Source organism: Cyanistes caeruleus, chromosome 4 (genome assembly GCF_971803275.1).
Source record: "Cyanistes caeruleus chromosome 4, bCyaCae1.hap1.1, whole genome shotgun sequence".
In the NCBI taxonomy this organism is placed as follows: Eukaryota; Metazoa; Chordata; class Aves; order Passeriformes; family Paridae; genus Cyanistes; species Cyanistes caeruleus.
In genome coordinates, this window is record NC_141704.1 from 38,519,196 (window position 1) to 38,532,658 (window position 13,463).

At 37.7% G+C, this 13,463-nt stretch overlaps 1 long non-coding RNA gene across 6 annotated transcripts in view; it reads left to right on the top strand.

Annotated features, from left to right (window-relative positions):
* Positions 1 to 13,463, top strand: part of LOC111933666 (uncharacterized) — a 102,603-nt gene that overhangs the window by 7,272 nt on the left and 81,868 nt on the right. For 3 of the 6 annotated variants that reach the window (XR_015286471.1, XR_015286470.1, XR_015286472.1), the window contains exons 2-3: positions 5,348 to 5,550; positions 6,204 to 6,266. This is a non-coding gene — a long non-coding RNA (uncharacterized LOC111933666). Of the gene's footprint in view, positions 1 to 5,347; positions 5,551 to 5,722; positions 5,812 to 6,203; positions 6,267 to 11,346; positions 11,437 to 13,463 lie in introns of those variants that run through there. The other 3 variants (XR_015286475.1, XR_015286474.1, XR_015286473.1) reach the window with 3 other exon arrangements.

A 13,463-nucleotide genomic window follows, 5' to 3' on the forward strand; every position in this document is an offset into this window, starting at 1 on the left:
TCTGTATTAATGTTAATTGTAAATGTTGTATAGTGCTCATGCAGAGACCATCTGATTAATTTTGTTCCTGGGCTTTGCAAGGTCAGCTTTCCTATGACATTGTTAAAATATCTCTGGTAGAAATAACAGAATTTTTTTACGTTTTTGCTTGCATTCTAATTTAGGCATAAGAAATGGGATCTGTAATTGTGTAGCTTCTTATGTTTTCCTGTGTAAAAATTCCATTGCAACCATAGACATTGTTCTGTTATTTTAACAGATCCCATATTTTAATCTATATATACCATCACACTATTTAAGTGTTGTTATTGAGGGTTTTGGTAATCAGTTACTCTTCATTCCTTCATCTGTACTGGCTCTCTCTCATGCTCTGCTGAGGGAATGGAGATGATCTGCTAGAGTGTTAAATTTGACTGAATGTTTGCTTTGTTAATTTGCTTTTCAGTAGATGTCTCATTATGAAAACGTTAAAAAAGTTGTGGTTAAAATCATTACATGTTTTTCTTTAATGTACTATAATTTCTGCAGGAAAGGTTCCAGGGGTAACTGTAGCTCCCTTTTGCTAACCTGTTAGTTTGACAGCGTTTATGTCTTCTTTCCCAGACCTTCTCATTAATAAAGTCCCTCTTAATCAATTAAAAAAATTAAAGTACTTTAAATTGTTTATTTTTTCTCTTGAAGGTAAAAGAAGCTCAAGATATTTCTGGTAGGTTAAATGTTGAACATTAAATGTTTTGGGAAAATTGCAAATCAGATACCTTGTCTGAATATTTTTTATGGTTCATTGCCAGATTATGCTTATATTATTCTTTTTCTTTCTTTTTGGATAGTCTTTAAAACCCTCATAAGAAGTTGAATCAGATTAAGTATGTCCCCACAAAGTTCTTTATTCATTGGATTAGTAAACAGAAATAAAACCCTCTTTTTCAGAGAACTTTCAAATACCCTGCATCATCACCTTGTTTTCTGGCAAGGTAGTTTTATTGTTGGGACTGCAAAAGTCAAATCCTAACGTGAACTATAAACAATGACTTACCATTTTTGTTAGTATGAGACATCTGTCCTTTTGATTTGTATTAGTGCACAGCATGCAAAGATTCTTCATGATCTTGACTGCTGTGTTGGGGTGTACAAGGTGGAGTAGTAAACCTGTAATATATTTAGCAGCATATGAAATCTCACAGAGTTCTTAAGTGATTCCACATATATGGTGTATCTACTTAGGCAATTCCAGATACTTGCAGCCTTGTATTTGCAAGGTTCAGTACAGATGATGGTGTAAATTGACATGTTGACTAGTGTTGACTAGTATTTACTAGTGACTAAAAACAGTTATGAAGATAACTAGTGTCACCTTGTTGGTTGCAAAATGTTAATCCATCCATTTAATACTGGAATCTGACAGAGTCTGAAAGACAGTGGCAATCCATGGCCTTTTCTGCATGAGGAGATCTAGCTGGCAAACAGTCTGTTGGCATAGTGCAGCTATCAAGTTCTTTTGGCAGAATACATTTACATTTGGTTGCTTCTGTTGGCAGTATATTTCTTCATGGCTTCAGATTGTATTGGCAAAATATACACAGCATGTAAGAGGATCTTGGTAACTGTGTCTGTAGTGCTGTGCAGTGCTCATCTTGAAGCCAAATGTGTTAACTATTCATTCTGCACTCGTTAGGGAGTTGTTCCTGAATCTGGGTGCACATGAAAACAGCTGATTCTCTTGCAGGAAAAACATTGATTAGTACTGAAATTTTAAAGGTCATTCAAGAGGAGCCTCACTGCTTTGTGGACAGGCTGTGTTCCTGGCTAATTCAGTTGCCTGTGCAGATATGATAGTTCCTTTTCCTTAGGACAGCTGTATCATTGCTTACTGAGAAGAGGATGAGGTTTGTGGGCAGTCTGAGTGTGTGTGTAGACCCAAGTATATTTACATGTCATTATTTGGCAGGCAACTAGGTGAGACTGCTTCTGAGTATTGAATACCAACTGAGCACCCTTCAAGAACTGGTGGAAGTGTGCATTAAATCCATAGAAATTGCTCCCTCAAGGCTGTATTTAGTCTTCTCCCTATGTTCTCATTTGTTTCATAGAATCATATAATTATTTAGGTTGGAAGAGACCTCTGCAGGGGTCACCTATTGCAACTGCTTGCACAGAGCAGGTTCAAAAGGATCAAGTTGCTCAGGTCCCTACCCAATTAGGTCTCCTCTAACTCCTCTCTTACAAAGACTAGTCAAACACAGTTCTTCCATCTATGTACATCATGTGCTTAATTTCCTAATCAGATTGGCAGCCTTCCCCTGAATTCACTCCAGCACATCAATGTCTTTCTTCTGATGAGGAGATGCAAAGTGATCATGGTACTCAAAAGCCTTCTATAATATAGCGAAGCTGTACTGATAATTACAGTGGTTTTGTCTGTGTAGGATGGACAAGACTTTGTTCTATAACAAAGTCTAATAAGAGGTCTGGTTTTCTGCAGGTGAAATGGTTCTGGTGGTGAATGACACTTGTTGTATACTACATAATTTCTGCAACTATTATGTCCTTTGTTTAGGACATATTCAGGTGGATAAATAAGGTGTTTATAGTAGTTGTTGGAGTCAGAGATATGTCAGTTCCATCTGCTCTGGGTACCAGTTGTTTGAGGGAGCATGAAAGCATTGTGGTGACATGGCCTATTCAGAAAGTGATTTTTTTTAATCACATGTGCAATTAATTTTCGGGAATTTTCATCAAATAAAAAATAAAGCTGTATTTTCAGATTTTAGATTGTTATCAAGCTTAGCTTTCAATATGAGCAATGCTTACCTTAGCATCTATAGCTACTTCTGAGTAGGAGTAACAGCAAATCTCCATCAATGTTCAATATTGCTATAAAAATGGAGTGAGGAAGATGATGTAGGTCTTTAACCAAAGATTATTTTTCATGTTTTGTTGTAGATTCTGGGTTGCTAGTATTATGATTTTCTGATCAAGAATGCAGCTTAAAATACATTAAAAGAAAAAAAAAATTAGCATATCTTCTTGCAGTTTTCAGTCTTTCAGGTTTTGTCCTAAGTCTCTGCAATAGGAGGGAGTTTATGTTCCCAAGATAGAAAAAAAATAATTTCTCTGATCTTCTCTGATCCATTTTCTTCCTGTTTATCATGTAGAGTATTTACATAATCAGGTGTCCCCCTCAGATCCATACGGTAGGATCTGATGGTAGAAATCCTGGAAGAACTTTGAATGTCTGTGATTCCATTGCACATCAAGAGATCATCATGAAGGCACTGTTGTTGCCTGATAGTCTGGAAATGATGGAAACTGTAACAGCTATAACAAAAGGCCTCTGGGAGATGTTTCTGTATGCCACAGACTTACTGGGTGGCATTCATTTTACTAAACACAGACAATTCCTCGTCTGGACTTCATTTATTGTGTGTAGAGGGAAATAGGCATTTATAGGGCTTGTTGTTTTCATTTTGCAGCACAATTTTTCTCATCCCAATGCCACTGCCTAAAATAAAATAGATAAATTACTTGTTAAATACCTGTTTTCTTAATTTATTTTAAAGGGAGCCTGAGATGACTCTTTCAGCACTAAAAATCTGTGCCATAGCTGACTAAAGCTGGTTGTAATAGGTTTGCTTTTATTGTAATAGCAGCAGGCCAAAGAGAACTTATGCTGCTTGGGGAAACAGTTTTAACTTCCCCAGTTTTTTTCCCTTGTTCTCAGGGGAATTGGAAGCAGAGCAGGAATGCACACAGACTTCTGCTGGCTGTTATTTTTCCTGGTTAAGAGTTCTTTGTTGTCTAATGATTGTTCCAGAATAAAGTGTCAAACTCATCCATGCCTAAAGTTTTCAGTGTTTCAACCTGTCTTCCTGCATTAAGTTTTTTGAGTTTATTAGGAAAGCAGTCTTCACACTGTTAGATACACAGTGAACATTTTTGGAGAAGATGCCACTGGCTGATCATCTCTGTTTCCAGGATTTGAGCAGCCACACTGTGCCCTGGTTAGTTTCTGAAGCATTGAGTTTCACTTCTTGAAGACATCTTTTGTGGCTTTTTCTATTTCTTTTCAGTGGTCAGATTCAGAGGAGTTGTGGTCAACTGCTCAATGTCCAAGTTGAGACCAGTGATATTCCTCAGGGATCATTATTTGGGCCGGTGCTGTTTAACATCTTCCTCAGAGACATGGATAGTGGGATCAAGTGCAACTTCAGCAAGCTTGCTGGTGACACTGAGCTTTGTGGTGCTGCCAAAATGCTCGAGGAAAGAGATGCCATCCAGAGGGATCTGGATAGGTCTGAGAAATGGGTCCATGTGAACATTAGAGAGTTCAGCAAGGGCAAGGTCCAACACCTTGGTCATGATAATTTTAAGCACAATTACAGGCTGTGTGGAACATAGAGCAGTTTTGAGGTTTTGGGGCAAATTAATCATTTTGGAATGTTATTCTTAGAGTATCATTACCTTCTGTCCTGCTTCTATTCCTTTCTACTACCAATGAGGTCTTCAAATGATAAAATAACTTAAAAGCACCCTATATTTATTTGAAATTATGTGACTTGGTCATCTGGTGTTAGATAACTTCATCAGTTCAGAGAAGGAATTAAACACATCTGCTTCATTTGTAACTGAGCCTTATTGCAGCTGATTTTTAGGGTCTCTGAATCCAGTTCCAAGCAAAAATCAGTGGGATTTAAGGCTGTGGCAGTAGGAGCAAGTTTGAAAACTTAATGGTGAAATAAGGTAGTTTCTTCCCTGACACTTTACAAAGTTACTGTGGCAGAACAGAGGAGTCTACAGCAGATTGTTTAACAGATCATGAAGAACTTTGCTGTGTGTATCTGAGTTTGTGCTCCTAGATTTGAGTTCCCTTGTATGGAAAGTTAGCATCTAGTTTCTAGACTTAAACATTAGAACTGTATATTTAGACATGAATTACCATGTTTTCACTGTATAGGGCTTGTCCCAGAGTTTGTCCTGCCTTTGAGAACCAAGTAACCAGCACAAGTAGCCAACCTACTGTTAAATCAGAACATTGTTTTACATGAATTTCTGGTATTTTTCTGTCTTCTTTTACTTGCTTCTTTTACTTGCTTTTCCTTCCAAGTTGTTTTGTTGCTGTTGAAAAAGTTCCTTTCAATCTGTCGTTTAAAGCTGATTTTAGTTTTACTTTGCAATGATTTGTTTTTCAAGTATGAGGTGTTACTATTCCAGTTGTATAGTTGATTATCACTTTTTGTGTCACCTAAAAGACTTGACTAAAAAACCAAAATCAAAAGAACCTCAGAAGTTACATTTTTTAATTCATTGTGTATTTAAAATTTTGTCTTATTTTTTTTTTCTTTTTCAGTTCCCAGCTTGAGCTGAAAAACTGACCACTGTATACGGATGTTAAATGTTTGGAAATGAGAAATTCAGAGGACTGTATAACAGCATCAGTGTAACAGACCTCCTGTGTATATTTGAACCTATTGGTCAGTGGCTGCTTAAGACCTTCCTAATGCTGAAGGTCTGATGTCATGTTCCAAGTGATTTATGCAGTCAGCAGTGCAGGTACGTCAGGAGAGCTGTAATTGGCAGAAGACAGAAAATATTAGTTGGTCTTTTAGAGAAATAATTCTTTTATGTAGCTTTCATAGCCCTTAAAGTGAGTTGAAAACACAATAAATATCCATCATTATCCCTATTGCCATCCTTGCTTTAGTAACTTTTGAGCTGCTGTTAGTTTTGTTTTTCAGACTGAGGAAATGGGAGGGTGAATTTGGGAAATGAAGTTGACAGGAAGCTGACACTGTGCTGATAAAGTAAAGTAAGGTATGCTGGACTGTCTTAAGCCACAGATGTTTCTTCTGAAATGTGTAGAGACTAAATTTGGAAATTATCTGTTTCTGTAGCCATTCACTGTAGTTCATGCCAGATGGTTTGTATCTGTATATGGATACCAGTTACAGCAGGAAGCTAAGAAAGCCACCTGCCTTCACTGTGTCCCTCTTTTCTCATGACATTACCCTTTAATTCTGGCAACCACAAGAAAGTACCATGTCTTACTACAGAGATATTTATATAGCAATCACTTTAGGACTCCATCTTACACAGAAATACTTAAATTAGCTTGAAATTAATTAACATCAGTCAAATATCCTTATCAGTATAGATTCAGCAGCAAAGAATTCAGCACAGATTAACTTTCTGAATTTGATTTTCAGGCAAGCTTTGCAGTTGTGCCATGTTCTGTAGTTTCACTGCTGAAGTGCCTGCAGGCCACCTATGTAAGTATACCTTGGTACAATACAGTCATGCCTTGCTGGAAATATAAGCATGTCCTGTTAGCCTGGATAGCAGCAAGCAGAATGGGCTTCTTTTGTGGTCACAGTCTTTTACTATAACCTTGAGATAATTTATATAGCTGGCATATTTTGCAATTTTTTGTCTCCAAAATTTTATGGAGGAATGTTCGAGTTCCAATGACTTAAAACTAGATGAAGATTGAAATAAGTTTTGAATGTATCAGCAAAATCATATCACTAACATTAGTGATTAGAAACAACCTGTTGGAAAATAAAAATCAGTGATTAGAAACAACAGGTTGGAATGAAGTTTTGAGGTTATGTGTATGGAACTGGTGGCTGCTGCAAAATAAGTAAGCTATTAACTCTAGGTCTGTGGCACTCATTGAATTTCTTGCCATTAGCAATGTACTTTCTAGAGAGATCTGTATTTGTTGCATTGGAATAATGAAAATACTTGTGTTCAGGAAGGAAGCACTAAATGGACAGTATTGGAAATCTAACAACTGGAAGTTTAATAGTTTCAGTTTAAATACTTCAGAAGGCATGTGGCTAATAATTTAACTAGCTGGTTAGGAAGGCTTTATGAATTTGGAAAGTCTCTTGATGACTTCTATACTTAATCCTGTTTTCTGAACTGAGTGCTGCGACATAACTGAATAGTTTTCTAGAAAACCCCCAAGTGCTATTGAGGCTTTCATGCTGAACACATAGCTACAATAAACTAGAAGTATCCAGGTGTCGTGGTAAAGGATAAGATGCAAAATCTATCATGTACCATGAATTTATGAGCTGAAACCCTTATAAGTTTCTGTTGAAAAGGAAAGTAGTTGCAACTTGACAGTTTTAGAATTTTTTTTTTAGATGTGGTAATAATACACTCATTTTCATGGTCTTATTTAGATCCATGTATTACTTGAATGCAAGTGTTAATGAGATTAATCACAGCAACATTTGCTTTAAAAATATTTTTAAAAGAAAGGCTGAATTGCCCTCAAGAGATCTCATTCCTTTTAGAAGTGTATTTTATGATAGGCGGAATCACCCCATTTACTTCTTCCCCTATTACTGAGTACTTGTGCAGATGGTGAGAATGGACACCCAACTTCCACCTGGTTAGACAGATTCATAAGGACAGAGGAATCATACCCATGGTAGTTAAAGTTGTATATTTTTACAGTAATAAATTCTAAGTAGTAGCCACTCTTGACATTTCAGTATCCTCTTGAAAAAAGGAAGATACCTTATTTCTTAGGACAAGATTTTACAATGTATTCAAATATAGGAATATATCTGCAGGAAATAAATAGTGGGAAGTGTGATTTATACATTTAAAATAAATAGTGGGAAATTTACAGTCGGCATAATGTGGGCAATACAGATGGGGAGGGGTCCAATTTTACATTCCCTCTGAGCTTCATCCAATTTAAAGGCTGCTCTGTATTCTGTCAGTTAAAACATTTCCTGAGGGACTTTTCCAAAGTGAATGGGCCAGATTCTTGAAAATTTATACTTTGACTTCTACCCACTTCTGGTCCCAATCTAATGGTATGTTCCCACATAGTCCTACCACTGAAGATCTTCCATATGAATGGGAGAAACTATGACCACCGTGTCTTCTATTTGTTTCACTGAATAACACAAAAGCAAACATATGAAGTTTTGTTCTCTCTGAATTCATAGCAAAAGTACCATGGATTTTAGTGGTATTAAGATTTTACCACTGGTATGTTTATTAGCAAAATAAATGGATTTTAGTGGTATTAAGATTTTACCACTGGTATGTTTATTAGCCCCTCTGAACTTTCTTTTCTCTGCACTTCTGCCCTGTTACATTGTCAGGTTTTTTGGGAACAAGAGGAAGTGGTTGCTCTTTTGTTTAAGCCAATAAATCTGAATAGGGTTTTGTTGAGACTAGAGTTAAAGCACTGCTTGAGGTTGCTGCTGTAATATATATTAAAACAGTCTAAGAAAGTATCAGCCTACAGTTATTTACTGTACCATGTTTCACACATGTAACAGGATTCTAGAGGCAACAGACAGCTGTTCTGACAGGTGATTTGAAAACAAAACATTAAAACTGTCATTCTGGCCCTACCAGACCGTAGGACTAATGGAGCAGATACTGCTTGCTTTGCCATAAATTCACTAAAACTGTCAACACTATTGGAAACTCTGCTGATATTTGTGGGACTATTGTCAACTTAAATCATACTTCTGTCAGAGTAATTTATTTGCCACAGTCACTGGCTGGTGGTGTCTTTGCTGGAGGAGTTAAAAGAGCTGTAAATCCTACTCCCCTTCCCTGCCATTAGCAGCATGCAGTGTGGTGTGCACTCCTCATGGCACGGTGGGACACTATCATGTGGTTGTATGAAGTATATCAATACATGAAGCACATGTTTCCAGTGCTGGTTATGATTCTAGACTAACATGACTCATTGAGACTTTGGGGTTGGAGTGTGTGGGCAAAGGTGAGGGGAAAAAGAGAGAATAAACCCCAGTTGTTAAATTGTTTAGGCTTTTCATAATGTTTCCATTACGAGCAGGAAAAGCTAAAGAATAAATTGCACAAAAATTGAGCCAGAAGTTTGGAAGCTGTGCTCTGCAGGCAGAGTTCTGTTGACTTAATCAGATGAAATTCCTGCAGAAAGCCTTCTCCTTTGCCAGTGAAGTAAGTCTAATAGCCTTTCAGGCTAAAACAAACTTTTAAGGATTTGTAACAACAACACTATGGTTCTACAGAGACAACATGTCCATAAATTGAAACTAGTCATCTGACAGTCTCCATTTGTCTGACCTACTTTCTACTCTGTAAACAACCACAAGAAGAAAATTTGGGGATGACAGAAGGGGCAGTTGGAGGACAGACAAGAGAGGCAGAATGTTATGTAGGTTACACACGCTTTGTATCTCATAATTTATAAGCAGAAGAAAATGAGAGAAGGGGAATGATCAAAGAATACTAGTGTCTGATGAAACGTAAGAAGAGTGGTTCCTTCCTCCTGGCTACCACCAGTGACTGATGTAGGGGTGGCTATCTTAAGGGTCACCATAAGGATCTCACTGCTTTTTATCTTCCTAAAATGGATGAAAATAAATCCATGTTCTGAGAAAAATTTCTATCTCAGGTGCTCATATTCCCTTTTCCAAATGTTGCCATCCCCAAAACCAGGATGGCAGAATCTGTGCCAGCATGTCAGTTATCCCAGTTGACAGTTGGGTTCAAGGCTGGTTTTGTTTATGTACCAGATGGTGAGGTGGAGCAGCTGAAGATACTTTGCCACATTGCTCTATGCACCTAAACATTGCCTTTTTGAGCTCATTGATTATGTAGCTGAAGCTAGAACCTATGTAGTGTGAACTGCTCAGTCACGTTCTACAGCTAGCAGCCATAACAAAATCTTACTTGGTGTTGGTTTGGGATATTTGGGATATAAGATGTGCTGATTAGTAGGTTCTGGAAATCGCTGTTCTTTCTAACAAAGACACTGGAATCCTTCTATTGAATTGAAAACTCAAGCTACTGTTTTCTTAATAACTGCACCTTTTTTTCTGTGCTTCGCATTATTATGCATTATGGCTAGTTGTCCATGGCTGGTTGTTAACCTGCTGCAAAACCTATTAAAAGTCTTACTGAGGCTAGGAAATTTACTGTTAATACTAAAACAGCTCAGTTTGCAGCACTGCCAACACAATGCACATCCTGATCTGCTCTGGCTTTTGACATTCAAGGAAATAATTAACTAGTAAACTTGTATGGTTTTCCTCATGAATGAATTCTGCAAGAGGTACATGTGTAAGTACAGCTTCAATGCGTAGACAAGGCAAATACGCAATCATTCAAAAGCACCATAATGTTCTCTAAAATATTGACAGGTCAAGTAAATAAAGTTATGAAAAACGTTGATTCCAGCAGACCTATGTGTAAAGGGAGCCCTAAAAGTCAGTGAGAGCTTGGAGCTGGTGCAGTACTTAGCACTCAGTTATGAAATAACTGGGCAATAAGATACAGTGGCCACGTGAGCACAGTAATTATAACACTTGGCAGTGCTTATGTGATGACTGACCTCTTGCCAGTGTGAAACGCAAGAGCTGGGCCATTCAGCTAAGGAGCAGAAGTTCTAGAGCAGGAAGCAGGAATAGCCCATGTTCTCTCTGGATTTCCAAAGGAGAAAGGATGTTTGCACACAGTGAGGACTAGAGTGCCATTCAGTTTCCCTATCTCCCTGAGGGTTGCTCTGCACTGCCTTATCTCCACCATCCTTTCCTCTTCCTTCCTCACCCACTCAATGGACATGTAACTTTGCTGGTGAACATGGAGGCACTCTAGTTCTCAGCAGTTCTTTTCTATAATAATATAAAACCTTAATGTAAGTCAAATTTTAATAGAGAGTATTTTTCTTTAAAACATTCTCTTACTTTGCTATTTGCACTGCTATTGCATCTTGACTATGTGAGGAGTGATAATCACAGCTTTGCTGGCTTTTGCAGCTTTGCCAGGGAAGTAGGTGATAATATGGCAGCTTTCACAGGCAACTTGCATGAAATCTTTAAAAATGTGAACTTGAGTCTAGGCTTTGGAAAGCCTAAAGAATGAAAAAAGGGCAGTAGGGCATGGCAGAGATGAAGATGCCTACCTTCTAAAGCATGTAAAAGCTGAGATAATCTGAGACCGTTAGCACATAACATTTTTATAGGGCTGTTCTATAGTTAGATATTGCTTTTATTCTAGCCTCTAGGTGACATATTGTAACTGGGATTGATGAGATAACTACCAGTGTCAAAGAGACCAAGTGCTCAGAGTTTGTCAGAAACAGCCTGAAAAAAAAGATGGAAAAAATAAAGTACCCTCCCATGCTAAAAGCATAGGGTTAGTCACAGACAACCTGCAATAGAAAGGTTTTATAAGCAGGAGTGGAAGTAGTGAAAACCAGGCTATGAAATTTCAGGGCATTGGTCTTTCCATTAACTGCTCATATGGGAGGAATACCTGGAAAAATCCCAACAGGAGAGCTTATAGCCTCTTTTCACTTACCCTTTTTTCTCCTTTCTTATGTAGGATCAGATGAAGAAGATCCAATCTCTGATTCTGCCCTGCTTTTCCCTTGGTGAAAGGAAAGTAGTCAAGACTACCTAACTAAAAAAACAGTGTTTTGTAATCTGTTTTAATCTAGGTTTGTGGATTACTGTAACTCAAGCCACAAAAAAGCACAAAGATACAGTGCCTGATAAAAAATGAGCAACAATGACTCCTATACATGTCATACCTATGTGATTATTTCTCTGTGTTTGCTGATTCATACAATGTTACTCTACAGCACAGAGATTTCATACAGTACCCCAGCTGTGATAACCAAGTTCTCAGTAATTTGCCAGCTAGACCTACTGAATTCTCATGCTAATAAACAGGATTTGGCTGCTAATATGTTGTTTGTGCTATTCCTTACCAAAGGTATAGAAGATCATCATTTTGTGCAAACCTTAGTACTGGCAGACAATCAAAATAATACTAAGAGGTGCTTTGGCAAATTTAGCTTAGCTTTCAGAAATACCTCTTTATAAGGTCCATCTAATGTGCATGGGCTCTATGTCACCCATGGGATATTCAGGGTGAGCATTTTGATAAAGACCTTAAAGAAAACTGTCTTCAATAGACTATTTTTTCTATAGTGTATCTTTGGGTTCACAGGGAACTCAGCTGTTTATACTGGTGTCCAGAAACTGTTGCCAAGCTTTTGTTTGTCTAATATAAGTAAAAAGGAGCGTTAGGTCAAATGCTTGAATTACAGCACAGTAAAAAAATATTTATGAAGCCTTTATGAAGGAGGTTTAATCCACAGTTTATTTTTGAAAAAATGAAATGGAAGATAATTCAAAACTTTTCTATAAACATTGTAAGAAAACATTATAAACATATAATAACATATATTTTCAAGAATAAATTACTTCTTCCTCTCTATTATCCTCTGTCCTACAGTGGTAGGATAATATCTAGGCATGTGATATGGCTTGAGAGCCTTGTACTTTATGATGATCTTGATTCAGAAACTGTTTTTCAGCCATAGGGAACACTTTTTGACTGTGGTACAACCTAGTGACAGACTATCTCTTCGAATTTGACTCCTGTAGCAGCAGATGCAGTCTTGTGCATCTTGACATTGAGTGACTGGCTGAATCAGCATCAGTTGAAATGATTTGCTGTATAAATTCTTTTATACCTAAGCATTCTTTCACCATATAAATTCTATACTGGCTTTTATGTAAATAGGTTAAGCCATATGATGATTTAGCCACGTGCCCTGTTAGTAGAATCTAAAGCAGGCCTAGAGCACAGATATTTCAGCACTTCCCAATCAATGTTGTGATTAAACTGTCTGCCTGCAATGTTGATGAAGAAGCAACAAAGGAAGCCTGCCAGTAAACAAACTTTATTGAAGAAATCTTATCACAAATGTCAACATATAAAAGAAAATGTGACATAAAAGTGCATGTGTGAATTAACAGCTCCCAGCGACACTCATGGAAGTTCCATATGTACAGGAGAAAAATAGACTGGTTGGGCAGAGGACTAATGTGATACATAACAGACCTGCTGCAGTTTTCCTTCTTTGATTCTGAGTTGGTCATTTTGTCACTGAGGCTTCAGTGACTGCTCTAAGTGTGAATTATGCCGCTGGCTGATGCAGGGTGGGAAGTCTCCCACGTTTGTGCCTATGCTTTGCCCGAGGGAGCTGGACTCCTGATTGATCACTCACCTGTTTCTATAAAGCCATGTTGTTACCTTTCGATAAGTGGGTCTCCTAGCCTGTCTACATCTCCTATCATTCCTTTTGCAATGTGTACCTTAAGTCTATTAAGAAGTGGTTAGCAGCTATCTTGCAAGAAGGGCAGGTGGGATAAATTTTGATGTCCAGCTAAGTGCAGCATGGCCACCCTGCTTTTATGATCTGTACATGTGTACACTTGGACCCTTTTTAAGGGAAACATAGGTCTGAGTCTCCTTTCCTCAGTCTTCCCTATATCTACCTCATGTATATGACTGAATTTGAAAGTTAAACCAAAGCACAATTTTGAGGTCACTATATTGTCTGTACTTCATTTCCCCAGCTCCAAAACTGGATGAAATAGAACTTTGCTGCTATTTCACTCCTAATAATGGCATCACTGCAAATTAAA